The sequence below is a fragment of the Phyllobates terribilis genome, unplaced genomic scaffold, assembly GCF_046119375.1.
Source record: "Phyllobates terribilis strain yellow unplaced genomic scaffold, ASM4611937v1 Scaffold_1__5_contigs__length_1240528914, whole genome shotgun sequence".
NCBI classification, from domain to species: Eukaryota; Metazoa; Chordata; class Amphibia; order Anura; family Dendrobatidae; genus Phyllobates; species Phyllobates terribilis.
The window spans coordinates 609,846,092-609,873,046 of NW_027362761.1; positions in this window are offsets into that span (position 1 = coordinate 609,846,092).

Sequence of the window (26,955 nt, forward strand, 5' to 3'; positions counted from 1 at the left end):
AGTGCTGAACTGTCTACAGCAGAGTTTTTGAGGAGCCGGGAGCAGCGCCATCTAGTGGTGTCAGTGCTGAACTGTCTACAGCAGAGTGTTTGAGGAGCCGGGAGCAGCGCCATCTAGTGGTGTCAGTGCTGAACTGTCTACAGCAGAGTGTATGAGGACCGGGAGAACCACCATCTAGTGGTGTCAGTGCTGAACTGTCTACAGCAGAGTGTGTGAGGAGCCATAAGCAGCGCCATCTAGTGGTGCCAGTGCTGAACTGTCTACAGCAGAATGTATGATGAGCCAGGAGCAGCGCCATCTAGTGGTGTCAGTGCTGAACTGTCTACAGCAGAGTGTATGAGGAGCCGGGAGCAGCGCCATCTAGTGGTGTCAGTGCTGAACTGTCTACAGCAGAGGGTATGAGGAGCCGGGAGCAGCGTCATCTAGTGGTGTCAGTGCTGAACTGTCTACAGCAGAGTGTATGAGGAGCCGGGAGCAGCGCCATCTAGTGGTGTCAGTGCTGAACTGTCTACAGCAGAGTGTATGAGGAGCCGGGAGCAGCGCCATCTAGTCGTGTCAGTGCTGAACTATCTACAGCAGAGTGTATGAGGAGCTGGGAGCAGCGCCATCTAGTGGTGTCAGTGCTGAACTGTCTACAGCAGAGTGTATGATGAGCCGGGAGCAGCGCCATCTAGTGGTGTCAGAGCTGAACTGTCTACAGCATAGTGTATGAGGAGCCGGGAGCAGCGCCATCTAGTGGTGTCAGTGCTGAACTGTCTACCGCGGAGTGTATGAGGAGCCGGGAGCAGCGCCATCTAGTGGTGTCAGTGCTGAACTGTCTACAGCGGAGTGTATGAGCAGCCGGGAGCAGCGCCATCTAGTCGTGTCAGTGCTGAAATGTCTACAGCAGAGTGTATGAGGAGCCGGGAGCAGCGACATCTAGTGGTGTCAGTGCTGAACTGTCTACAGCAGAGTCTATGAGGAGCTGGGAGCAGCGCCATCTAGTGGTGTCAGTGCTGAACCGTCTACAGCAGAGTGTATGAGGAGCCTGGAGCAGCGCCATCTAGTCGTGTCAGTGCTGAACTGTCTACAGCAGAGTATATGAGGAGCCGGGAGCAGCGTCATCTAGTGGTGTCAGTGCTGAACTGTCTACAGCAGAGTGTATGAGGAGCCGGGAGCAGCGCCATCTAGTGGTGTCAGTGCTGAACTGTCTACAGCAGAGTGTATGAGGACCGGGAGAACCGCCATCTAGTGGTGTCAGTGCTGAACTGTCTACAGCAGAGTGTGTGAGGAGCCAGGAGCAGCGCCATCTAGTGGTGCCAGTGCTGAACTGTCTACAGCAGAATGTATGATGAGCCAGGAACAGCGCCATCTAGTGGTGTCAGTGCTGAACTGTCTACAGCAGAGTTTTTGAGGAGCCGGGAGCAGCGCCATCTAGTGGTGTCAGTGCTGAACTGTCTACAGCAGAGTGTATGAGGAGCCGGGAGCAGCGCCATCTAGTGGTGTCAGTGCTGAACTGTCTACAGCAGAGTGTATGCGGACCGGGAGAACCACCATCTAGTGGTGTCAGTGCTGAACTGTCTACAGCAGAGTGTGTGAGGAGCCATAAGCAGCGCCATCTAGTGGTGCCAGTGCTGAACTGTCTACAGCAGAATGTATGATGAGCCAGGAGCAGCGCCATCTAGTGGTGTCAGTGCTGAACTGTCTACAGCAGAGTGTATGAGGAGCCGGGAGCAGCGCCATCTAGTGGTGTCAGTGCTGAACTGTCTACAGCAGAGGGTATGAGGAGCCGGGAGCAGCGTCATCTAGTGGTGTCAGTGCTGAACTGTCTACAGCAGAGTGTATGAGGAGCCGGGAGCAGCGCCATATAGTGGTGTCAGTGCTGAACTGTCTACAGCAGAGTGTATGAGGAGCCGGGAGCAGCGCCATCTAGTCGTGTCAGTGCTGAACTATCTACAGCAGAGTGTATGAGGAGCTGGGAGCAGCGCCATCTAGTGGTGTCAGTGCTGAACTGTCTACAGCAGAGTGTATGATGAGCCGGGAGCAGCGCCATCTAGTGGTGTCAGAGCTGAACTGTCTACAGCATAGTGTATGAGGAGCCGGGAGCAGCGCCATCTAGTGGTGTCAGTGCTGAACTGTCTACCGCGGAGTGTATGAGGAGCCGGGAGCAGCGCCATCTAGTGGTGTCAGTGCTGAACTGTCTACAGCGGAGTGTATGAGCAGCCGGGAGCAGCGCCATCTAGTCGTGTCAGTGCTGAAATGTCTACAGCAGAGTGTATGAGGAGCCGGGAGCAGCGACATCTAGTGGTGTCAGTGCTGAACTGTCTACAGCAGAGTCTATGAGGAGCTGGGAGCAGCGCCATCTAGTGGTGTCAGTGCTGAACCGTCTACAGCAGAGTGTATGAGGAGCCTGGAGCAGCGCCATCTAGTCGTGTCAGTGCTGAACTGTCTACAGCAGAGTATATGAGGAGCCGGGAGCAGCGTCATCTAGTGGTGTCAGTGCTGAACTGTCTACAGCAGAGTGTATGAGGAGCCGGGAGCAGCGCCATCTAGTGGTGTCAGTGCTGAACTGTCTACAGCAGAGTGTATGAGGAGCCGGGAGCAGCGCCATCTAGTGGTGCCAGTTTTGAACTGTCTACAGCAGAGTGTATGAGGAGCCGGGAGCAACGCCACCTAGTCTTGGCAGTGCTGAACTGTCTACAGCAGAGTGTATGAGGATCCGGGAGCAGCGTCATCTAGTGGTGTCAGTGCTGAACTGTCTACAGCAGAGTGTATGAGGAGCCGGGAGCAGCGCCATCTAGTGGTGTCAGCGCTGAACTGTCTACAGCGGAGTGTATGAGGAGCCGGGAGCAGCGCCATCTAGTGGTGTCAGTGCTGAACTGTCTACAGCGGAGTGTATGAGCAGCCGGGAGCAGCGCCATCTAGTCGTGTCAGTGCTGAAATGTCTACAGCAGAGTGTATGATGAGCCGGGAGCAGCGCCATCTAGTGGTGTCAGAGCTGAACTGTCTACAGCATAGTGTATGAGGAGCCGGGAGCAGCGACATCTAGTGGTGTCAGTGCTGAACTGTCTACAGCAGAGTCTACGAGGAGCTGGGAGCAGCGCCATCTAGTGGTGTCAGTGCTGAACTGTCTACAGCAGAGTGTATGAGGAGCCTGGAGCAGCGCCATCTAGTCGTGTCAGTGCTGAACTGTCTACAGCAGAGTATATGAGGAGCCGGGAGCAGCGTCATCTAGTGGTGTCAGTGCTGAACTGTCTACAGCAGAGTGTATGAGGAGCCGGGAGCAGCGCCATCTAGTGGTGTCAGTGCTGAACTGTCTACAGCAGAGTGTGTGAGGAGCCAGGAGCAGCGCCATCTAGTGGTGCCAGTGCTGAACTGTCTACAGCAGAATGTATGATGAGCCAGGAGCAGCGCCATCTAGTGGTGTCAGTGCTGAACTGTGTACAGCAGAGGGTATGAGTAGCCGGGAGCAGCTCCATCTAGTGGTGTCAGTGCTGAACTGTCTACAGCAGAGTGTATGAGGAGCCGGGAGCAGCGCCATCTAGTGGTGTCAGTGCTGAACTGTCTACAGCAGAATGTATGAGGAGCCGGGAGCAGCGCCATCTAGTGGTGTCAGTGCTGAACTGTCTACAGAAGAGTGTATGAGGAGCCGGGAGCAGCGCCATCTAGTGGTGTCAGTGCTGAACTGTCTACAGAAGAGTGTATGAGGAGCCGGGAGCAGCGCCATCTAGTGGTGTCAGTGCTGAACTGTCTACAGCAGAGCGTATGAGGAGACGGGAGCAGCACCATCTAGTGGTGTCAGTGCTAACCTGTCTACAGCAGAGTGTATGAGGAGCCAGGAGCAGCACCATCTAGTGGCGGCAGTGCTGAACTGTCTACAGCAGAGTGTATGAGGAGCCAGGAGCAGCGCCATCTAGTGGTGTCAGTGTTGAACTGTCTACAGCAGAATGTATGAGGAGCCAGGAGAAGCGCCATCTAGTGGTGTCAGTGCTGAACTGTCTACAGCAGAGTGTATGAGGAGCCGGGAGCAGCGCCATCTAGTGGTGTCAGTGCTGAACTGTCTACAGCAGAGTGTATGAGGAGCAGGGAGCAGCGCCATCTAGTGGTGTCAGTGCTGAACTGTCTACAGCAGAGTGTATGAGGAGCCGGGAGCAGCGCCACCTGGTGGTGTCAGTGCTGAACTGTCTATAGCAGATTGTATGAGGAGCCGGGAGCAGCGCCATCTAGTGGTGTCAGTGCTGAACTGTCTACAGCAGAATGTATGAGGAGCCGGGAGCAGCGCCATCTAGAGGTGTCAGTGCTGAACTGTCTACAGCAGAATGTATGAGTAGACGGGAGCAGCGTCTTCTAGTGGTGTCAGTGCTGAACTGTCTACAGCAGAGTGTATGAGGAGCCGGGAGCAGCGCCATCTAGTGGTGTCAGTGCTGAACTGTCTACAGGAGAGGGTATGAGGAGCCGGGAGCAGCGTCATCTAGTGGTGTCAGTGCTGAACTGTCTACAGCAGAGTGTATGAGGAGCCGGGAGCAGCGCCATCTAGTGGTGTCAGTGCTGAACTGTCTACAGCAGAGTGTATGAGGAGACGGGAGCAGCGCCATCTAGTCGTGTCAGTGCTGAACTGTCTACAGCAGAGTGTATGAGGAGCCGGGAGCAGCGTCATCTAGTGGTGTCAGTGCTGAACTGTCTACAGCAGAGTGTATGAGGAGCTGGGAGCAGCGCCATCTAGTGGTGTCAGTGCTGAACTGTCTACAGCAGAGTGTATGAGGAGCCGGGAGCAGCGCCATCTAGTGGTGTCAGTGCTGAACTGTCTACAGCGGAGTGTATGAGGAGCCGGGAGCAGCCCCATCTAGTCGTGTCAGTGCTGAACTGTCTGCAGCAGAGTGTATGAGGAGCCGGGAGCAGCGTCATCTAGTGGTGTCAGTGCTGAACTGTCTACAGCAGAGTGTATGAGGAGCTGGGAGCAGCACCATCTAGTGGTGTTAGTGCTGAACTGTCTACAGCAGAGTGAATGAGGAGCCGGGAGCAGCGCCATCTAGTGGTGTCAGTGCTGAACTGTCTACAGCAGAGTGTATGAGGAGCGGGGACCAGCGCCATCTAGTGGTGGCAGTGCTGAACTGTCTACAGCAGAATGTATGAGGAGCCGGGAGCAGCGCCATCTAGTGGTGTCAGTGCTGAACTGTCTACAGCAGAGTGTATGAGGAGCCGGGAGCAGCGCCATCTAGTGGTGCCAGTGCTGAACTGTCTACAGCAGAGTGTATGAGGAGACGGGAGCAGCGCCATGTAGTGGTGTCAGTGCTGAACTGTCTGCAGCAGAGTGTATGAGGAGCCGGGAGCAGCCCCATCTAGTGGTGGCAGTGCTGAACTGTCTACAGCAGAGTGTATGAGGAGCCAGGAGCAGCGCCATCTAGTGGTGTCAGTGCTGAACTGTCTACAGCAGAATGTGTGAGGAGCAGGGAGCAGCGCCATCTAGTGGTGTCAGTGCTGAACTGTCTACCGCGGAATGTATGAGGAGCCGAGAGCAGCGCCATCTAGTGGTGTCAGTGCTGAACTGTCTACAGCAGAATGTATGAGGAGCCGGGCGCAGCGCCATCTAGTGGTATCAGTGCTGAACTGTCTACAGCAGAATGTATGAGGAGTTGGGAGCAGCGCCATGTAGTGGTGTCAGTGCTGAACTGTCTACAGCAGAATGTATGAGGAGCCGGGAGCAGCGCCATCTAGTGGTGTCAGTGCTGAACTGTCTACCGCGGAATGTATGAGGAGCCGGGAGCAGCACCATCTAGTGGTGTCAGTGCTGAACTGTCTACAGCAAAATGTATGAGGAGCCGGGCGCAGCGCCATCTAGTGGTGTCAGTGCTGAACTGTCTACAGCAGAATGTATGAGGAGTTGGGAGCAGCGCCATGTAGTGGTGTCAGTGCTGAACTGTCTACAGCAGAATGTATGAGGAGCCGGGAGCAGCGCCATCTAGTGGAGGCAGTGCTGAACTGTCTACGGCAGAATGTATGAGGAGCCGGGAGCAGCGCCATCTAGTGGTGGCAGTGCTGAACTGTCTATGGCAGAGTGCATGAGGAGCCGTGAGCAGCGATATCTAGTGGTGTCAGTGCTGAACTGTCTACAGCAGAGTGTATGAGGAGCCGGGAGCAGTGCCATCTAGTGGTGTCAGTGCTGAACTGTCTACAGCAGATTGTATGAGGAGCCGGGAGCAGCGCCATCTAGTGGTGTCAGTGCTGAACTGTCTACAGCAGAATGTATGAGGAGCCGGGAGCAGCGCCATCTAGTGGTGTCCGTGCTGAACTGTCAACAGCAGAATGTATGAGGAGCAGGGAGCAGCGTCATCTAGTGGTGTCAGTGCTGAACTGTCTACAGCAGAGTATATGAGGAGCCGGGAGCAGCGCCATCTAGTGGTGTCAGTGCTGAACTGTCTACAGCAGAGTGTATGAGGAGCCGGGAGCAGCGCCATCTAGTGGTGTCAGTGCTGAACTGTCTACAGCAGAATGTATGAGGAGCCAGGAGCAGCGCCATCTAGTGGTGTCAGTGCTGAACTGTCTACAGCAGAGTGTATGAGGAGCCGGGAGCAGCGCCATCTAGTGGTGTCAGTGCTGAACTGTCTACAGCAGAGTGTATGAGGAGCGGGGAGCAGCGCCATCTAGTGGTGGCAGTGCTGAACTGTCTACAGCAGAATGTATGAGGAGCCGGGAGCAGCGCCATCTTGTGGTGTCAGTGCTGAACTGTCTACCGCGGAGTGTATGAGGAGCAGGGAGCAGCACCATCTAGTGGTGCCAGTGCTTAACTGTCTACAGCAGAGTGTATGAGGAGCCGGGAGCAGCTCAATCTAATGGTGTCAGTGTTGAACTGTCTACAGCAGAGTGTATGAGGAGCAGGGAGCAGCGCCATCTAGTGGTGTCAGTGCTGAACTGTCTACAGCAGAGTGTATGAGGAGCCGGGAGCAGCGCCATCTAGTGGTGTCAGTGCTGAACTGTCTACAGCACAGTGTATGAGGAGCTGGGAGCTGCGCCATCTAGTGGTGCCAGTGCTGAACTGTCTACAGCGGAGTGTATGAGGAGCAGGGAGCAGCGCCATCTAGTGGTGTCAGTGCTGAACTGTCTACAGCAGAGTGTATGAGGAGTCGGGAGCAGCGCCACCTAGTGGTGTCAGTGCTGAACTGTCTACAGCAGAATGTATGAGGACCGGGAGAACCACCATCTAGTGGTGTCAGTGCTGAACTTTATACAACAGAGTGTGTGAGGAGCCAGGAGCAGCGCCATCTAGTGGTGTCAGTGCTGAACTGTCAACAGCAGAGTGTATGAGGAGCGGGTAGCAGCTCAATCTAGTGGTGTCAGTGCTGAACTGTCTACAGCAGAGTGTATGAGGAGCTGGGAGCAGCGCCATCTTGTGGTGTTAGTGCTGAACTGTCTACAGCAGAGTGAATGAGGAGCCGGGAGCAGCGCCATCTAGTGGTGTCAGTGCTGAACTGTCTACAGCAGAGTGTATGAGGAGCTGGGAGCAGCGCCATCTAGTGGTGTTAGTGCTGAACTGTCTACAGCGGAGTGTATGAGGAGACGGGAGCAGCGCCATCTAGTGGTGTCAGTGCTGAACTGTCTACAGCAGAGTTTATGAGGAGCCAGGAGCAGCGCCATCTAGTGGTGTCAGTGCTGAACTGTCTACAGCAGAATGTATGAGGAGCCAGGAGCAGCGCCATCTAGTGGTGTCAGTGCTGAACTGTCTACAGCAGAATGTATGAGGAGCCGGGAGCAGCGCCATCTAGTGGTGTCAGTGCTGAACTGTCTACAGCAGAATGTATGAGGAGTCGGGAGCAGCGCCATCTATTGGTGGCAGTGCTGAACTGTCTACAGCAGAATGTATGAGGAGCCAGGAGCAGCGCCATCTAGTGGTGTCAGTGCTGAACTGTCTACAGCAGAATGTATGAGGAGCCGGGAGCAGCGCCATCTAGTGGTGTCAGTGCTGAACTGTCTACAGCAGAATGTATGAGGAGTCGGGAGCAGCGCCATCTATTGGTGGCAGTGCTGAACTGTCTACAGCAGAATGTATGAGGAGCCAGGAGCAGCGCCATCTAGTGGTGTCAGTGCTGAACTGTCTACAGCAGAGTGTATGAGGAGCCGGGAGCAGCGCCATCTAGTGGTGTCAGTGCTGAACTGTCTACAGCAGAGTGTATGAGGAGCAGGGAGCAGCGCCATCTAGTGGTGTCAGTGCTGAACTGTCTACAGCAGAGTGCATGAGGAGCCGGGAGCAGCGCCATCTAGTGGTGTCAGTGCTGAACTGTCTACAGCAGAATGTATGAGGAGCCGGGAGCAGCGCCATCTAGTGGTGTCAGTGCTGAACTGTCTACAGCAGAGTGCATGAGGAGCCGTGAGCAGAGCTATCTAGTGGTGTCAGTGCTGAACTGTCTACAGCAGAGTGTATGAGGAGCCGGGAGCAGCGCCATCTGGTGGTGTCAGTGCTGAGCTGTCTACAGCAGATTGTATGAGGAGCCGGGAGCAGCGCCATCTAGTGGTGTCAGTGCTGAACTGTCTACAGCAGAATGTATGAGGAGCCGGGAGCAGCGCCATCTAGAGGTGTCAGTGCTGAACTGTCTACAGCAGAATGTATGAGTAGACGGGAGCAGCGTCTTCTAGTGGTGTCAGTGCTGAACTGTCTACAGCAGAGTGTATGAGGAGCCGGGAGCAGTGTCATCTAGTGGTGTCAGTGCTGATCTGTCTACAGCAGATTGTAGGAGGAGCCGGGAGCAGCGCCATCTAGTGGTGTCAGTGCTGAACTGTCTACAGCAGAATGTATGAGGAGCTGGGAGCAGCGCCATCTAGTGGTGTCAGTGCTGAACTGTCTACGGCAGAGTGTATGAGGAGCCGGGAGCAGCACCATCTAGTCGTGTCAGTGCTGAACTGTCTGCAGCAGAGTGTATGAGGAGCCGGGAGCAGCGTCATCTAGTGGTGTCAGTGCTGAACTGTCTACAGCAGAGTGTATGAGGAGCTGGGAGCAGCGCCATCTAGTGGTGTCAGTGCTGAACTGTCTATAGCAGATTGTATGAGGAGCCGGGAGCAGCGCCATCTAGTGGTGTCAGTGCTGAACTGTCTACAGCAGAATGTATGAGGAGCCGGGAGCAGCGCCATCTAGAGGTGTCAGTGCTGAACTGTCTACAGCAGAATGTATGAGTAGACGGGAGCAGCGTCTTCTAGTGGTGTCAGTGCTGAACTGTCTACAGCAGAGTGTATGAGGAGCCGGGAGCAGCGCCATCTAGTGGTGTCAGTGCTGAACTGTCTACAGGAGAGGGTATGAGGAGCCGGGAGCAGCGTCATCTAGTGGTGTCAGTGCTGAACTGTCTACAGCAGAGTGTATGAGGAGCCGGGAGCAGCGCCATCTAGTGGTGTCAGTGCTGAACTGTCTACAGCAGAGTGTATGAGGAGACGGGAGCAGCGCCATCTAGTCGTGTCAGTGCTGAACTGTCTACAGCAGAGTGTATGAGGAGCCGGGAGCAGCGTCATCTAGTGGTGTCAGTGCTGAACTGTCTACAGCAGAGTGTATGAGGAGCTGGGAGCAGCGCCATCTAGTGGTGTCAGTGCTGAACTGTCTACAGCAGAGTGTATGAGGAGCCGGGAGCAGCGCCATCTAGTGGTGTCAGTGCTGAACTGTCTACAGCGGAGTGTATGAGGAGCCGGGAGCAGCACCATCTAGTCGTGTCAGTGCTGAACTGTCTGCAGCAGAGTGTATGAGGAGCCGGGAGCAGCGTCATCTAGTGGTGTCAGTGCTGAACTGTCTACAGCAGAGTGTATGAGGAGCTGGGAGCAGCACCATCTAGTGGTGTTAGTGCTGAACTGTCTACAGCAGAGTGAATGAGGAGCCGGGAGCAGCGCCATCTAGTGGTGTCAGTGCTGAACTGTCTACAGCAGAGTGTATGAGGAGCGGGGACCAGCGCCATCTAGTGGTGCCAGTGCTGAACTGTCTACAGCAGAATGTATGAGGAGCCGGGAGCAGCGCCATCTAGTGGTGTCAGTGCTGAACTGTCTACAGCAGAGTGTATGAGGAGCCGGGAGCAGCGCCATCTAGTGGTGCCAGTGCTGAACTGTCTACAGCAGAGTGTATGAGGAGACGGGAGCAGCGCCATGTAGTGGTGTCAGTGCTGAACTGTCTGCAGCAGAGTGTATGAGGAGCCGGGAGCAGCCCCATCTAGTTCTGGCAGTGCTGAACTGTCTACAGCAGAGTGTATGAGGAGCCAGGAGCAGCGCCATCTAGTGGTGTCAGTGCTGAACTGTCTACAGCAGAATGTGTGAGGAGCAGGGAGCAGCGCCATCTAGTGGTGTCAGTGCTGAACTGTCTACCGCGGAATGTATGAGGAGCCGAGAGCAGCGCCATCTAGTGGTGTCAGTGCTGAACGGTCTACAGCAGAATGTATGAGGAGCCGGGCGCAGCGCCATCTAGTGGTATCAGTGCTGAACTGTCTACAGCAGAATGTATGAGGAGTTGGGAGCAGCGCCATGTAGTGGTGTCAGTGCTGAACTGTCTACAGCAGAATGTATGAGGAGCCGGGAGCAGCGCCATCTAGTGGTGTCAGTGCTGAACTGTCTACCGCGGAATGTATGAGGAGCCGGGAGCAGCACCATCTAGTGGTGTCAGTGCTGAACTGTCTACAGCAGAATGTATGAGGAGCCGGGCGCAGCGCCATCTAGTGGTGTCAGTGCTGAACTGTCTACAGCAGAATGTATGAGGAGTTGGGAGCAGCGCCATGTAGTGGTGTCAGTGCTGAACTGTCTACAGCAGAATGTATGAGGAGCCGGGAGCAGCGCCATCTAGTGGAGGCAGTGCTGAACTGTCTACGGCAGAATGTATGAGGAGCCGGGAGCAGCGCCATCTAGTGGTGGCAGTGCTGAACTGTCTATGGCAGAGTGCATGAGGAGCCGTGAGCAGCGATATCTAGTGTTGTCAGTGCTGAACTGTCTACAGCAGAGTGTATGAGGAGCCGGGAGCAGTGCCATCTAGTGGTGTCAGTGCTGAACTGTCTACAGCAGATTGTATGAGGAGCCGGGAGCAGCGCCATCTAGTGGTGTCAGTGCTGAACTGTCTACAGCAGAATGTATGAGGAGCCGGGAGCAGCGCCATCTAGTGGTGTCCGTGCTGAACTGTCTACAGCAGAATGTATGAGGAGCAGGGAGCAGCGTCATCTAGTGGTGTCAGTGCTGAACTGTCTACAGCAGAGTATATGAGGAGCCGGGAGCAGCGCCATCTAGTGGTGTCAGTGCTGAACTGTCTACAGCAGAGGGTATGAGGAGCCGGGAGCAGCGTCATCTAGTGGTGTCAGTGCTGAACTGTCTACAGCAGAATGTATGAGGAGCCGGGAGCAGCGCCATCTAGTGGTGTCAGTGCTGAACTGTCTACAGCAGAGTGTATGAGGAGCCGGGAGCAGCGCCATCTAGTGGTGTCAGTGCTGAACTGTCTACAGCAGAATGTATGAGGAGCCAGGAGCAGCGCCATCTAGTGGTGTCAGTGCTGAACTGTCTACAGCAGAGTGTATGAGGAGCCGGGAGCAGCGCCATCTAGTGGTGTCAGTGCTGAACTGTCTACAGCAGAGTGTATGAGGAGCGGGGAGCAGCGCCATCTAGTGGTGGCAGTGCTGAACTGTCTACAGCAGAATGTATGAGGAGCCGGGAGCAGCACCATCTTGTGGTGTCAGTGCTGAACTGTCTACCGCGGAGTGTATGAGGAGCAGGGAGCAGCACCATCTAGTGGTGCCAGTGCTTAACTGTCTACAGCAGAGTGTATGAGGAGCCGGGAGCAGCTCAATCTAGTGGTGTCACTGCTGAACTGTCTACAGCAGAGTGTATGAGGAGCAGGGAGCAGCGCCATCTAGTGGTGTCAGTGCTGAACTGTCTACAGCAGAGTGTATGAGGAGCCGGGAGCAGCGCCATCTAGTGGTGTCAGTGCTGAACTGTCTACAGCACAGTGTATGAGGAGCTGGGAGCTGCGCCATCTAGTGGTGCCAGTGCTGAACTGTCTACAGCGGAGTGTATGAGGAGCAGGGAGCAGCGCCATCTAGTGGTGTCAGTGCTGAACTGTCTACAGCAGAGTGTATGAGGAGTCGGGAGCAGCGCCACCTAGTGGTGTCAGTGCTGAACTGTCTACAGCAGAATGTATGAGGACCGGGAGAACCACCATCTAGTGGTGTCAGTGCTGAACTGTATACAGCAGAGTGTGTGAGGAGCCAGGAGCAGCGCCATCTAGTGGTGTCAGTGCTGAACTGTCAACAGCAGAGTGTATGAGGAGCGGGTAGCAGCTCAATCTAGTGGTGTCAGTGCTGAACTGTCTACAGCAGAGTGTATGAGGAGCTGGGAGCAGCGCCATCTTGTGGTGTTAGTGCTGAACTGTCTACAGCAGAGTGAATGAGGAGCCGGGAGCAGCGCCATCTAGTGGTGTCAGTGCTGAACTGTCTACAGCAGAGTGTATGAGGAGCTGGGAGCAGCGCCATCTAGTGGTGTTAGTGCTGAACTGTCTACAGCGGAGTGTATGAGGAGACGGGAGCAGCGCCATCTAGTGGTGTCAGTGCTGAACTGTCTACAGCAGAGTTTATGAGGAGCCGGGAGCAGCGCCATCTAGTGGTGTCAGTGCTGAACTGTCTACAGCAGAATGTATGAGGAGCCAGGAGCAGCGCCATCTAGTGGTGTCAGTGCTGAACTGTCTACAGCAGAATGTATGAGGAGCCGGGAGCAGCGCCATCTAGTGGTGTCAGTGCTGAACTGTCTACAGCAGAATGTATGAGGAGTCGGGAGCAGCGCCATCTATTGGTGGCAGTGCTGAACTGTCTACAGCAGAATGTATGAGGAGCCAGGAGCAGCGCCATCTAGTGGTGTCAGTGCTGAACTGTCTACAGCAGAATGTATGAGGAGCCGGGAGCAGCGCCATCTAGTGGTGTCAGTGCTGAACTGTCTACAGCAGAATGTATGAGGAGTCGGGAGCAGCGCCATCTATTGGTGGCAGTGCTGAACTGTCTACAGCAGAATGTATGAGGAGCCAGGAGCAGCGCCATCTAGTGGTGTCAGTGCTGAACTGTCTACAGCAGAGTGTATGAGGAGCCGGGAGCAGCGCCATCTAGTGGTGTCAGTGCTGAACTGTCTACAGCAGAGTGTATGAGGAGCAGGGAGCAGCGCCATCTAGTGGTGTCAGTGCTGAACTGTCTACAGCAGAGTGCATGAGGAGCCGGGAGCAGCGCCATCTAGTGGTGTCAGTGCTGAACTGTCTACAGCAGAATGTATGAGGAGCCGGGAGCAGCGCCATCTAGTGGTGTCAGTGCTGAACTGTCTACAGCAGAGTGCATGAGGAGCCGTGAGCAGAGCTATCTAGTGGTGTCAGTGCTGAACTGTCTACAGCAGAGTGTATGAGGAGCCGGGAGCAGCGCCATCTGGTGGTGTCAGTGCTGAGCTGTCTACAGCAGATTGTATGAGGAGCCGGGAGCAGCGCCATCTAGTGGTGTCAGTGCTGAACTGTCTACAGCAGAATGTATGAGGAGCCGGGAGCAGCGCCATCTAGAGGTGTCAGTGCTGAACTGTCTACAGCAGAATGTATGAGTAGACGGGAGCAGCGTCTTCTAGTGGTGTCAGTGCTGAACTGTCTACAGCAGAGTGTATGAGGAGCCGGGAGCAGCGCGATCTAGTGGTGTCAGTGCTGAACTGTCTACAGGAGAGGGTATGAGGAGCCGGGAGCAGCGTCATCTAGTGGTGTCAGTGCTGAACTGTCTACAGCAGAGTGTATGAGGAGCTGGGAGCAGCGCCATCTAGTGGTGTCAGTGCTGAACTGTCTACGGCAGAGTGTATGAGGAGCCGGGAGCAGCACCATCTAGTCGTGTCAGTGCTGAACTGTCTGCAGCAGAGTGTATGAGGAGCCGGGAGCAGCGTCATCTAGTGGTGTCAGTGCTGAACTGTTTACAGCAGAGTGTATGAGGAGCTGGGAGCAGCGCCATCTAGTGGTGTTAGTGCTGAACTGTCTACAGCAGAGTGAATGAGGAGCCGGGAGCAGCGCCATCTAGTGGTGTCAGTGCTGAACTGTCTACAGCAGAGTGTATGAGGAGCGGGGACCAGCGCCATGTAGTGGTGCCAGTGCTGAACTGTCTACAGCAGAATGTATGAGGAGCCGGGAGCAGCGCCATCTAGTGGTGTCAGTGCTGAACTGTCTACAGCAGAATGTATGAGGAGCCGGGAGCAGCACCATCTAGTGGTGTCAGTGCTGAACTGTCTACAGCAGAATGTATGAGGAGCCGGGAGCAGCGCCATCTAGTGGTGTCAGTGCTGAACTGTCTACAGCAGAATGTATGAGGAGCCGGGAGCAGCGCCATCTAGTGGAGGCAGTGCTGAACTGTCTACGGCAGAATGTATGAGGAGCAGGGAGCAGCACCATCTAGTGGTGGCAGTGCTGAACTGTCTACGGCAGAGTGCATGAGGAGCCGTGAGCAGCGCTATCTAGTGGTGTCAGTGCTGAACTGTCTACAGCAGAGTGTATGAGGAGCCGGGAGCAGTGCCATCTAGTGGTGTCAGTGCTGATCTGTCTACAGCAGATTGTAGGAGGAGCCGGGAGCAGCGCCATCTAGTGGTGTCAGTGCTGAACTGTCTACAGCAGAATGTATGAGGAGCCGGGAGCAGCGCCATCTAGTGGTGACCGTGCTGAACTGTCTACAGCAGAATGTATGAGGAGCAGGGAGCAGCGTCATCTAGTGGTGTCAGTGCTGAACTGTCTACAGCAGAGTGTATGAGGAGCCGGGAGCAGCGCCATCTAGTGGTGTCAGTGCTGAACTGTCTACAGCAGAGGGTATGAGGAGCCGGGAGCAGCGTCATCTAGTGGTGTCAGTGCTGAACTGTCTACAGCAGAGTGTATGAGGAGCCGGGAGCAGCGCCATCTAGTGGTGTCAGTGCTGAACTGTCTACAGCAGAGTGTATGAGGAGCCGGGAGCAGCGCCATCTAGTCGTGTCAGTGCTGAACTATCTACAGCAGAGTGTATGAGGAGCCGGGAGCAGCGTCATCTAGTGGTGTCAGTGCTGAACTGTCTACAGCAGAGTGTATGAGGAGCTGGGAGCAGCGCCATCTAGTGCTGTCAGTGCTGAACTGTCTACAGCAGAGTGTATGAGGAGCCGGGAGCAGCGTCATCTAGTGGTGTCAGTGTTGAACTGTCTACAGCAGAGTGTATGAGGAGCTCGGAGCAGCGCCATCTAGTGGTGTGAGTGCTGAACTGTCTACAGCAGAGTGAATGAGGAGCCGGGAGCAGCGCCATCTAGTGGTGTCAGTGCTGAACTGTCTACAGCAGAGTGTATGAGGAGCCGGGAGCAGCGCCATCTAGTGGTGTTAGTGCTGAACTGTCTACAGCAGAGTGAATGAGGAGCCGGGAGCAGCGCCATCTAGTGGTGTCAGTGCTGAACTGTCTACAGCAGAGTGTATGAGGAGCTGGGAGCAGCGCCATCTAGTGGTGTTAGTGCTGAACTGTCTACAGCAGAGTGAATGAGGAGCCGGGAGCAGCGCCATCTAGTGGTGTCAGTGCTGAACTGTCTACAGCAGAGTGTATGAGGAGCCGGGAGCAGCGCCATCTAGTGGTGTCAGAGCTGAACTGTCTACAGCATAGTGTATGAGGAGCCGGGAGCAGCGCCATCTAGTGGTGTCAGTGCTGAACTGTCTACCGCGGAGTGTATGAGGAGCCGGGAGCAGCGCCATCTAGTGGTGTCAGTGCTGAACTGTCTACAGCAGAGTGTATGAGGAGCCGGGAGCAGCGCCATCTAGTGGTGGCAGTGCTGAACTATCTACAGCAGAATGTATGAGGAGCCAGGAGCAGCGCCATCTAGTGGTGCCAGTGCTGAACTGTCTACAGCAGAATGTATGAGGAGGCGGGAGCAGCGCCATCTAGTGGTGTCAGTGCTGAACTGTCTACAGCAGAGTGTATGAGGAGCTGGGAGCAGCACCATCTAGTGGTGTCAGTGCTGAACTGTCTACAGCGGAATGTATGAGGAGCCGGGAGCAGCACCATCTAGTGGTGTCAGTGCTGAACTGTCTACAGCAGAATGTATGAGGAGCCGGGAGCAGCGCCATCTAGTGGTGTCAGTGCTGAACTGTCTACAGCAGAATGTATGAGGAGCCAGGAGCAGCGCCATCTAGTGGTGTCAGTGCTGAACTGTCTACAGCAGAGTGTATGAGGAGCCGGGAGCAGCGCCATCTAGTGGTGGCAGTGCTGAACTGTCTACAGTAGAATGTATGAGGAGCCGGGAGCAGCAACATCTAGTGGTTTCAGTGCTGAACTGTCTACCGCGGAGTGTATGAGGAGCTGGGAGCAGCGCCATCTAGTGGTGCCAGTGCTTAACTGTCTACAGCAGAGTGTATGAGGAGCCGGGAGCAGCTCAATCTAGTGGTGTCAGTGCTGAACTGTCTACAGCAGAGTGTATGACGAGCAGGGAGCAGCGCCATCTAGTGGTGTCAGTGCTGAACTGTCTACAGCAGAGTGTATGAGGAGCTGGGAGCAGCGCCATCTAGTGGTGTCAGTGCTGAACTGTCTACAGCAGAGTGTATGAGGAGCCGGGAGCAGCGCCATCTAGTGGTGTCAGTACTGAACTGTCTACAGCGGAGTGTATGAGGAGCCGGGAGCAGCGCCATCTAGTGGTGTCAGTGCTGAACTGTCTACAGCGGAGTGTATGAGGAGCAGGGAGCAGCGCCATCTAGTGGTGTCAGTGCTGAACTTTCTACAGCAGAGTGTATGAGGAGCTGGGAGCAGCGCCATCTAGTGGTGTCAGTGCTGAACAGTCTACAGCAGAGTGTATGAGGAGTCGGGAGCAGCGCCACCTAGTGGTGTCAGTGCTGAACTGTCTACAGCAGAATGTATGAGAACCGGGAGAACCACCATCTAGTGGTGTCAGTGCTGAACTGTATACAGCAGAGTGTGTGAGGAGCCAGGAGCAGCGCCATCTAGTGGTGTCAGTGCTGAACTGTCAACAGCAGAGTGTATGAGGAGCCGGTAGCAGCTCAATCTAGTGGTGTCAGTGCTGAACTGTCTACAGCAGAGTGTATGAGGAGCTGGGAGCAGCGCCATCTTGTGGTGTTAGTGCTGAACTGTCTACAGCAGAGTGAATGAGGAGCCGGGAGCAGCACCATCTAGTGGTGTCAGTGCTAAACTGTCTACAGCAGAGTGTATGAGGAGCTGGGAGCAGCGCCATCTAGTGGTGTTAGTGCTGAACTGTCTACAGCGGAGTGTATGAGGAGACGGGAGCAGCGCCATCTAGTGGTGTCAGTGCTAAACTGTCTACAGCAGAGTGTATGAGGAGCTGGGAGCAGCGCCATCTAGTGGTGTTAGTGCTGAACTGTCTACAGCGGAGTGTATGGGGAGACGGGAGCAGCGCCATCTAGTGGTGTCAGTGCTAAACTGTCTACAGCAGAGTGTATGAGGAGCTGGGAGCAGCGCCATCTAGTGGTGTTAGTGCTGAACTGTCTACAGCGGAGTGTATGAGGAGACGGGAGCAGCGCCATCTAGTGGTGTCAGTGCTGAACTGTCTACAGCAGAGTGTATGAGGAGCCGGGAGCAGCGCCATCTAGTGGTGTCTGTGCTGAACTGTCTACAGCAGAGTGAATGAGGAGCCGGGAGCAGCGCCATCTAGTGGTGTCAGTGCTGAACTGTCTACAGCAGAGTGTATGAGGAGCTGGGAGCAGCGCCATCTAGTGGTGTTAGTGCTGAACTGTCTACAGCAGAGTGAATGAGGAGCCGGGAGCAGCGCCATCTAGTGGTGTCAGTGCTGAACTGTCTACAGCAGAGTGTATGAGGAGCCGGGAGCATCGCCATCTAGTGGTGTCAGAGCTGAACTGTCTACAGCATAGTGTATGAGGAGCCGGGAGCAGCGCCATCTAGTGGTGTCAGTGCTGAACTGTCTACCGCGGAGTGTATGAGGAGCCGGGAGCAGCGCCATCTAGTGGTGTCAGTGCTGAACTGTCTACAGCAGAGTGTATGAGGAGCCGGGAGCAGCGCCATCTAGTGGTGGCAGTGCTGAACTATCTACAGCAGAATGTATGAGGAGCCAGGAGCAGCGCCATCTAGTGGTGCCAGTGCTGAACTGTCTACAGCAGAATGTATGAGGAGGCGGGAGCAGCGCCATCTAGTGGTGTCAGTGCTGAACTGTCTACAGCAGAGTGTATGAGGAGCTGGGAGCAGCACCATCTAGTGGTGTCAGTGCTGAACTGTCTACAGCGGAATGTATGAGGAGCCGGGAGCAGCACCATCTAGTGGTGTCAGTGCTGAACTGTCTACAGCAGAATGTATGAGGAGCCGGGAGCAGCGCCATCTAGTGGTGTCAGTGCTGAACTGTCTACAGCAGAATGTATGAGGAGCCAGGAGCAGCGCCATCTAGTGGTGTCAGTGCTGAACTGTCTACAGCAGAGTGTATGAGGAGCCGGGAGCAGCGCCATCTAGTGGTGTCAGTGCTGAACTGTCTACAGCAGAGTGTATGAGGAGCCGGGAGCAGCGCCATCTAGTGGTGGCAGTGCTGAACTGTCTACAGTAGAATGTATGAGGAGCCGGGAGCAGCAACATCTAGTGGTTTCAGTGCTGAACTGTCTACCGCGGAGTGTATGAGGAGCTGGGAGCAGCGCCATCTAGTGGTGCCAGTGCTTAACTGTCTACAGCAGAGTGTATGAGGAGCCGGGAGCAGCTCAATCTAGTGGTGTCAGTGCTGAACTGTCTACAGCAGAGTGTATGACGAGCAGGGAGCAGCGCCATCTAGTGGTGTCAGTGCTGAACTGTCTACAGCAGAGTGTATGAGGAGCTGGGAGCAGCGCCATCTAGTGGTGTCAGTGCTGAACTGTCTACAGCAGAGTGTATGAGGAGCCGGGAGCAGCGCCATCTAGTGGTGTCAGTACTGAACTGTCTACAGCGGAGTGTATGAGGAGCCGGGAGCAGCGCCATCTAGTGGTGTCAGTGCTGAACTGTCTACAGCGGAGTGTATGAGGAGCAGGGAGCAGCGCCATCTAGTGGTGTCAGTGCTGAACTTTCTACAGCAGAGTGTATGAGGAGCTGGGAGCAGCGCCATCTAGTGGTGTCAGTGCTGAACAGTCTACAGCAGAGTGTATGAGGAGTCGGGAGCAGCGCCACCTAGTGGTGTCAGTGCTGAACTGTCTACAGCAGAATGTATGAGAACCGGGAGAACCACCATCTAGTGGTGTCAGTGCTGAACTGTATACAGCAGAGTGTGTGAGGAGCCAGGAGCAGCGCCATCTAGTGGTGTCAGTGCTGAACTGTCAACAGCAGAGTGTATGAGGAGCCGGTAGCAGCTCAATCTAGTGGTGTCAGTGCTGAACTGTCTACAGCAGAGTGTATGAGGAGCTGGGAGCAGCGCCATCTTGTGGTGTTAGTGCTGAACTGTCTACAGCAGAGTGAATGAGGAGCCGGGAGCAGCACCATCTAGTGGTGTCAGTGCTAAACTGTCTACAGCAGAGTGTATGAGGAGCTGGGAGCAGCGCCATCTAGTGGTGTTAGTGCTGAACTGTCTACAGCGGAGTGTATGAGGAGACGGGAGCAGCGCCATCTAGTGGTGTCAGTGCTAAACTGTCTACAGCAGAGTGTATGAGGAGCTGGGAGCAGCGCCATCTAGTGGTGTTAGTGCTGAACTGTCTACAGCGGAGTGTATGGGGAGACGGGAGCAGCGCCATCTAGTGGTGTCAGTGCTAAACTGTCTACAGCAGAGTGTATGAGGAGCTGGGAGCAGCGCCATCTAGTGGTGTTAGTGCTGAACTGTCTACAGCGGAGTGTATGAGGAGACGGGAGCAGCGCCATCTAGTGGTGTCAGTGCTGAACTGTCTACAGCAGAGTGTATGAGGAGCCGGGAGCAGCGCCATCTAGTGGTGTCTGTGCTGAACTGTCTACAGCAGAATGTATGAGGAGCCAGGAGCAGCGCCATCTAGTGGTGTCAGTGATGAACAGTCTACAGCAGAGTGTATGAGGAGTCGGGAGCAGCGCCACCTAGTGGTGTCAGTGCTGAACTATCTACAGCAGAATGTATGAGAACCGGGAGAACCACCATCTAGTGGTGTCAGTGCTGAACTGTATACAGCAGAGTGTGTGAGGAGCCAGGAGCAGCGCCATCTAGTGGTGTCAGTGCTGAACTGTCAACAGCAGAGTGTATGAGGAGCCGGTAGCAGCTCAATCTAGTGGTGTCAGTGCTGAACTGTCTACAGCAGAGTGTATGAGGAGCTGGGAGCAGCGCCATCTTGTGGTGTTAGTGCTGAACTGTCTACAGCAGAGTGAATGAGGAGCCGGGAGCAGCACCATCTAGTGGTGTCAGTGCTAAACTGTCTACAGCAGAGTGTATGAGGAGCTGGGAGCAGCGCCATCTAGTGGTGTTAGTGCTGAACTGTCTACAGCGGAGTGTATGAGGAGACGGGAGCAGCGCCATCTAGTGGTGTCAGTGCTAAACTGTCTACAGCAGAGTGTATGAGGAGCTGGGAGCAGCGCCATCTAGTGGTGTTAGTGCTGAACTGTCTACAGCGGAGTGTATGGGGAGACGGGAGCAGCGCCATCTAGTGGTGTCAGTGCTAAACTGTCTACAGCAGAGTGTATGAGGAGCTGGGAGCAGCGCCATCTAGTGGTGTTAGTGCTGAACTGTCTACAGCGGAGTGTATGAGGAGACGGGAGCAGCGCCATCTAGTGGTGTCAGTGCTGAACTGTCTACAGCAGAGTGTATGAGGAGCCGGGAGCAGCGCCATCTAGTGGTGTCTGTGCTGAACTGTCTACAGCAGAATGTATGAGGAGCCAGGAGCAGCGCCATCTAGTGGTGTCAGTGATGAACTGTCTACAGCAGAATGTATGAGGAGCCGGGAGCAGCGCCATCTAGTGGTGTCAGTGCTGAACTGTCTACAGCAGAATGTATGAGGAGTCGGGAGCAGCGCCATCTATTGGTGGCAGTGCTGAACTGTCTACAGCAGAATGTATGAGGAGCCAGGAGCAGCGCCATCTAGTGGTGTCAGTGCTGAACTGTCTACAGCAGTGTGTATGAGGAGCCAGGAGCAGCGCCATCTAGTGGTGTCAGTGCTGAACTGTCTACAGCAGAGTGTATGAGGAGACGGGAGCAGCGCCATCTAGTGGTGTCAGTGCTGAACTGTCTACCGCGGAGTGTATGAGGAGCAGGGAGCAGCGCCATCTAGTGGTGTCAGTGCTGAACTGTCTACAGCAGAGTGTATGAGGAGCCGGGAGCAGCTCCATCTAGTGGTGTCAGTGCTGAACTGTCTACAGCAGAATGTATGAGGAGCCTGGAGCAGCGCCATCTAGTGGTGTCAGTGCTGAACTGTCTATAGCTGAGTGTATGAGGAGCCGGAAGCAGCGCCATCTAGTGGTGTCAGTGCTGAACTGTCTACAGCAGAGGGTATGAGGAGCAGGGAGCAGCACCATCTAGTGGTGTCAGTGCTGAACTGTCTACAGCAGAGTGTATGAGGAGCCGGGAGCAGCGCCATCTAGTGGTGTCAGTGCTGAACTGTCTACAGCAGAGTGTATAAGGAGCCGGGAGCAGCGCCATCTAGTGGTGTCAGTGCTGAACTGTCTACAGCAGAGTGTATGAGGAGCCGGGAGCAGCGCCATCTAGTGGTGTCAGTGCTGAACTGTCTACAGCAGAGTGTATGAGGAGTCGGGAGCAGAGCCATCTAGTGGTGTCAGTGCTGAACTGTCTACAGCAGAATGTATGAGGACCGGGAGAACCACCATCCAGTGGTGTCAGTGCTGAACTGTCTACAGCAGAGTGTGTGAGGAGCCAGGAGCAGCGCCATCTAGTGGTGTCAGTGCTGAATTGTCTACAGCAGAATGTATGAGGAGCCGGGAGCAGCGCCATCTAGTGGTGTCAGTGCTGAACTGTCTACAGAAGAGTGTATGAGGAGCCGGGAGCAGCGCCATCTAGTGGTGTCAGTGCTTAACTGTCTACAGCAGAGCGTATGAGGAGACGGGAGCAGCGCCATCTAGTGGTGTCAGTGCAAACCTGTCTACAGCAGAGTGTATGAGGAGCCAGGAGCAGCACCATCTAGTGGCGGCAGTGCTGAACTGTCTACAGCAGTGTGTATGAGGAGCCAGGAGCAGCGCCATCTAGTGGTGTCAGTGCTGAACTGTCTACAGCAGAATGTATGAGGAGCCAGGAGAAGCGCCATCTAGTGGTGTCAGTGCTGAACTGTCTACAGCAGAATGTATGAGAAGCCGGGAGCAGCGCCATCTAGTGGTGTCAGTTCTGAACTGTCTACAGCAGAGTGTATGAGGAGCAGGGAGCAGCGCCATCTAGTGGTGTCAGTGCTGAACTGTCTACAGCAGAGTGTATGAGGAGCCGGGAGCAGCGCCATCTAGTGGTGTCAGTGCTGAACTGTCTACAGCAGAATGTATGAGGAGCCGGGAGCAGCGCCATCTAGTGGTGTCAGTGCTGAACTGTCTACAGCAGAGTGCATGAGGAGCCGTGAGCAGCGCTATCTAGTGGTGTCAGTGCTGAACTGTCTACAGCAGAGTGTATGAGAAGCCGGGAGCAGCGCCATCTGGTGGTGTCAGTGCTGAACTGTCTACAGCAGATTGTATGAGGAGCCGGGAGCAGCGCCATCTAGTGGTGTCAGTGCTGAACTGTCTACAGCAGAATGTATGAGGAGCCGGGAGCAGCGCCATCTAGAGGTGTCAGTGCTGAACTGTCTACAGCAGAATGTATGAGGAGCAGGGAGCAGCGTCTTCTAGTGGTGTCAGTGCTGAACTGTCTACAGCAGAGTGTATGAGGAGAAGGGAGCAGCGCCATCTAGTGGTGTTAGTGCTGAACTGTCTACAGCAGAGTGAATGAGGAGCCGGGAGCAGCGGCATCTAGTGGTGTCAGTGCTGAACTGTCTACAGCAGAGTGTATGAGGAGCGGGGACCAACGCCATCTAGTGGTGTCAGTGCTGAACTGTCTACAGCAGATTGTATGAGGAGCAGGGAGCAGCGCCATCTAGTGGTGTCAGTGCTGAACTGTCTACAGCAGAGTGTATGAGGAGCCGGGAGCAGCGCCATCTAGTGGTGTCAGTGCTGAACTGTCTACAGCAGAGTGTATGAGGAGACGGGAGCAGCGCCATGTAGTGGTGTCAGTGCTGAACTGTCTGCAGCAGAGTGTATGAGGAGCCGGGAGCAGCCCCATCTAGTGGTGGCAGTGCTGGACTGTCTACAGCAGAGTGTATGAGAAGCCAGGAGCAGCGCCATCTAGTGGTGTCAGTGGTGAACTGTCTACAGCAGAATGTATGAGGAGCAGGGAGCAGCGCCATCTAGTGGTGTCAGTGCTGAACTGTCTACCGCGGAATGTATGAGGAGCCGAGTGCAGCGCCATCTAGTGGTGTCAGTGCTGAACTGTCTACAGCAGAATGTATGAGGAGCCGGGAGCAGCACCATCTAGTGTTGTCAGTGCTGAACTGTCTACAGCAGAATGTATGAGGAGCCAGGAGCAGCGCCATCTAGTGGTGTCAGTGCTGAACTGTCTACAGCAGAATGTATGAGGAGTTGGGAGCAGCGCCATCTAGTGGTGTCAGTGGTGAACTGTCTACAGCAGAATGTATGAGGAGCCGGGAGCAGCGCCATCTAGTGGAGGCAGTGCTGAACTGTCTACGGCAGAATGTATGAGGAGCCGGGAGCAGCGCCATCTAGTGGTGTCAGTGCTGAACTGTCTGCGGCAGAGTGCATGAGGAGCCGTGAGCAGCGCTATCTAGTGGTGTCAGTGCTGAACTGTCTACAGCAGAGTGTATGAGGAGCCGGGAGCAGTGCCATCTAGTGGTGTCAGTGCTGAACTGTCTACAGCAGATTGTATGAGGAGCCGGGAGCAGCGCCATCTAGTGGTGTCAGTGCTGAACTGTCTACAGCAGAATGTATGAGAAGCCGGGAGCAGCGCCATCTAGTGGTGTCAGTTCTGAACTGTCTACAGCAGAGTGTATGAGGAGCAGGGAGCAGCGCCATCTAGTGGTGTCAGTGCTGAACTGTCTACAGCAGAGTGTATGAGGAGCCGGGAGCAGCGCCATCTAGTGGTGTCAGTGCTGAACTGTCTACAGCAGAATGTATGAGGAGCCGGGAGCAGCGCCATCTAGTGGTGTCAGTGCTGAACTGTCTACAGCAGAGTGCATGAGGAGCCGTGAGCAGCGCTATCTAGTGGTGTCAGTGCTGAACTGTCTACAGCAGAGTGTATGAGAAGCCGGGAGCAGCGCCATCTGGTGGTGTCAGTGCTGAACTGTCTACAGCAGATTGTATGAGGAGCCGGGAGCAGCGCCATCTAGTGGTGTCAGTGCTGAACTGTCTACAGCAGAATGTATGAGGAGCCGGGAGCAGCGCCATCTAGAGGTGTCAGTGCTGAACTGTCTACAGCAGAATGTATGAGGAGCAGGGAGCAGCGTCTTCTAGTGGTGTCAGTGCTGAACTGTCTACAGCAGAGTGTATGAGGAGAAGGGAGCAGCGCCATCTAGTGGTGTTAGTGCTGAACTGTCTACAGCAGAGTGAATGAGGAGCCGGGAGCAGCGGCATCTAGTGGTGTCAGTGCTGAACTGTCTACAGCAGAGTGTATGAGGAGCGGGGACCAACGCCATCTAGTGGTGTCAGTGCTGAACTGTCTACAGCAGATTGTATGAGGAGCAGGGAGCAGCGCCATCTAGTGGTGTCAGTGCTGAACTGTCTACAGCAGAGTGTATGAGGAGCCGGGAGCAGCGCCATCTAGTGGTGTCAGTGCTGAACTGTCTACAGCAGAGTGTATGAGGAGACGGGAGCAGCGCCATGTAGTGGTGTCAGTGCTGAACTGTCTGCAGCAGAGTGTATGAGGAGCCGGGAGCAGCCCCATCTAGTGGTGGCAGTGCTGGACTGTCTACAGCAGAGTGTATGAGAAGCCAGGAGCAGCGCCATCTAGTGGTGTCAGTGGTGAACTGTCTACAGCAGAATGTATGAGGAGCAGGGAGCAGCGCCATCTAGTGGTGTCAGTGCTGAACTGTCTACCGCGGAATGTATGAGGAGCCGAGTGCAGCGCCATCTAGTGGTGTCAGTGCTGAACTGTCTACAGCAGAATGTATGAGGAGCCGGGAGCAGCACCATCTAGTGTTGTCAGTGCTGAACTGTCTACAGCAGAATGTATGAGGAGCCAGGAGCAGCGCCATCTAGTGGTGTCAGTGCTGAACTGTCTACAGCAGAATGTATGAGGAGTTGGGAGCAGCGCCATCTAGTGGTGTCAGTGGTGAACTGTCTACAGCAGAATGTATGAGGAGCCGGGAGCAGCGCCATCTAGTGGAGGCAGTGCTGAACTGTCTACGGCAGAATGTATGAGGAGCCGGGAGCAGCGCCATCTAGTGGTGTCAGTGCTGAACTGTCTGCGGCAGAGTGCATGAGGAGCCGTGAGCAGCGCTATCTAGTGGTGTCAGTGCTGAACTGTCTACAGCAGAGTGTATGAGGAGCCGGGAGCAGTGCCATCTAGTGGTGTCAGTGCTGAACTGTCTACAGCAGATTGTATGAGGAGCCGGGAGCAGCGCCATCTAGTGGTGTCAGTGCTGAACTGTCTACAGCAGAATGTATGAGGAGCCGGGAGCAGCGCCATCTAGTGGTGTCCGTGCTGAACTGTCTACAGTAGAATGTATGAGGAGCAGGGAGCAGCGTCATCTAGTGGTGTCAGTGCTGAATTGTCTACAGCAGAGTGTATGAGGAGCCGGGAGCAGCGCCATCTAGTGGTGTCAGTGCTGAACTGTCTACAGCAGAGGGTATGAGGAGCCGGGAGCAGCGTCATCTAGTGGTGTCAGTGCTGAACTGTCTACAGCAGAGGGTATGAGGAGCCGGGAGCAGCGCCATCTAGTGTTGTCAGTGCTGAACTGTCTACAGCAGAGTGTATGAGGAGCCGGGAGCAGCGCCATCTAGTCGTGTCAGTGCTGAACTATCTACAGCAGAGTGTATGAGGAGCCGGGAGCAGCGTCATCTAGTGGTGTCAGTGCTGAACTGTCTACAGCAGAGTGTATGAGGAGCTTTGAGCAGCGCCATCTAGTGGTGTCAGTGCTGAACTGTCTACAGCAGAGTGTATGAGGAGCCGGGAGCAGCGCCATCTAGTCGTGTTAGTGCTGAACTGTCTACAGTAGAGTGTATGAGGAGCCGAGAGCAGCGTCATCTAGTGGTGTTAGTGCTGAACTGTCTACAGCAGAGTGTATGAGGAGCTGGGAGCAGCGACATCTAGTGGTGTGAGTGCTGAACTGTCTACAGCAGAGTGAATGAGGAGCCGGGAGCAGCGCCATCTAGTGGTGTCAGTGCTGAACTGTCTACAGCAGAGTGTATGAGGAGCCGGGAGCAGCGCCATCTAGTGGTGTTAGTGCTGAACTGTCTGCAGCAGAGTGAATGAGGAGCCGGGAGCAGCGCCATCTAGTGGTGTCAGTGCTGAACTGTCTACAGCAGAGTGTATGAGGAGCTGGGAGCAGCGCCATCTAGTGGTGTTAGTGCTGAACTGTCTACAGCAGAGTGAATGAGGAGCCGGGAGCAGCGCCATCTAGTGGTGTCAGTGCTGAACTGTCTACCGCGGAGTGTATGAGGAGCCTGGAGCAGCGCCATCTAGTGGTGTCAGTGCTGAACTGTCTACAGCAGAGTGTATGAGGAGCCGGGAGCAGCGCCATCTAGTGGTGTCAGTGCTGAACTATCTACAGCAGAATGTATGAGGAGCCAGGAGCAGCGCCATCTAGTGGTGTCAGTGCTGAACTATCTACAGCAGAATGTATGAGGAGCCAGGAGCAGCGCCATCTAGTGGTGTCAGTGCTGAACTGTCTACAGCAGAATGTATGAGGAGGCGGGAGCAGCGCCATCTAGTGGTGTCAGTGCTGAACTGTCTACAGCAGAGTGTATGAGGAGCTGGGAGCAGCACCATCTAGTGGTGTCAGTGCTGAACTGTCTACAGCGGAATGTATGAGGGGCCGGGAGCAGCACCATCTAGTGGTGTCAGTGCTGAACTGTCTACAGCAGAATGTATGAGGAGCCGGGAGCAGCGCCATCTAGT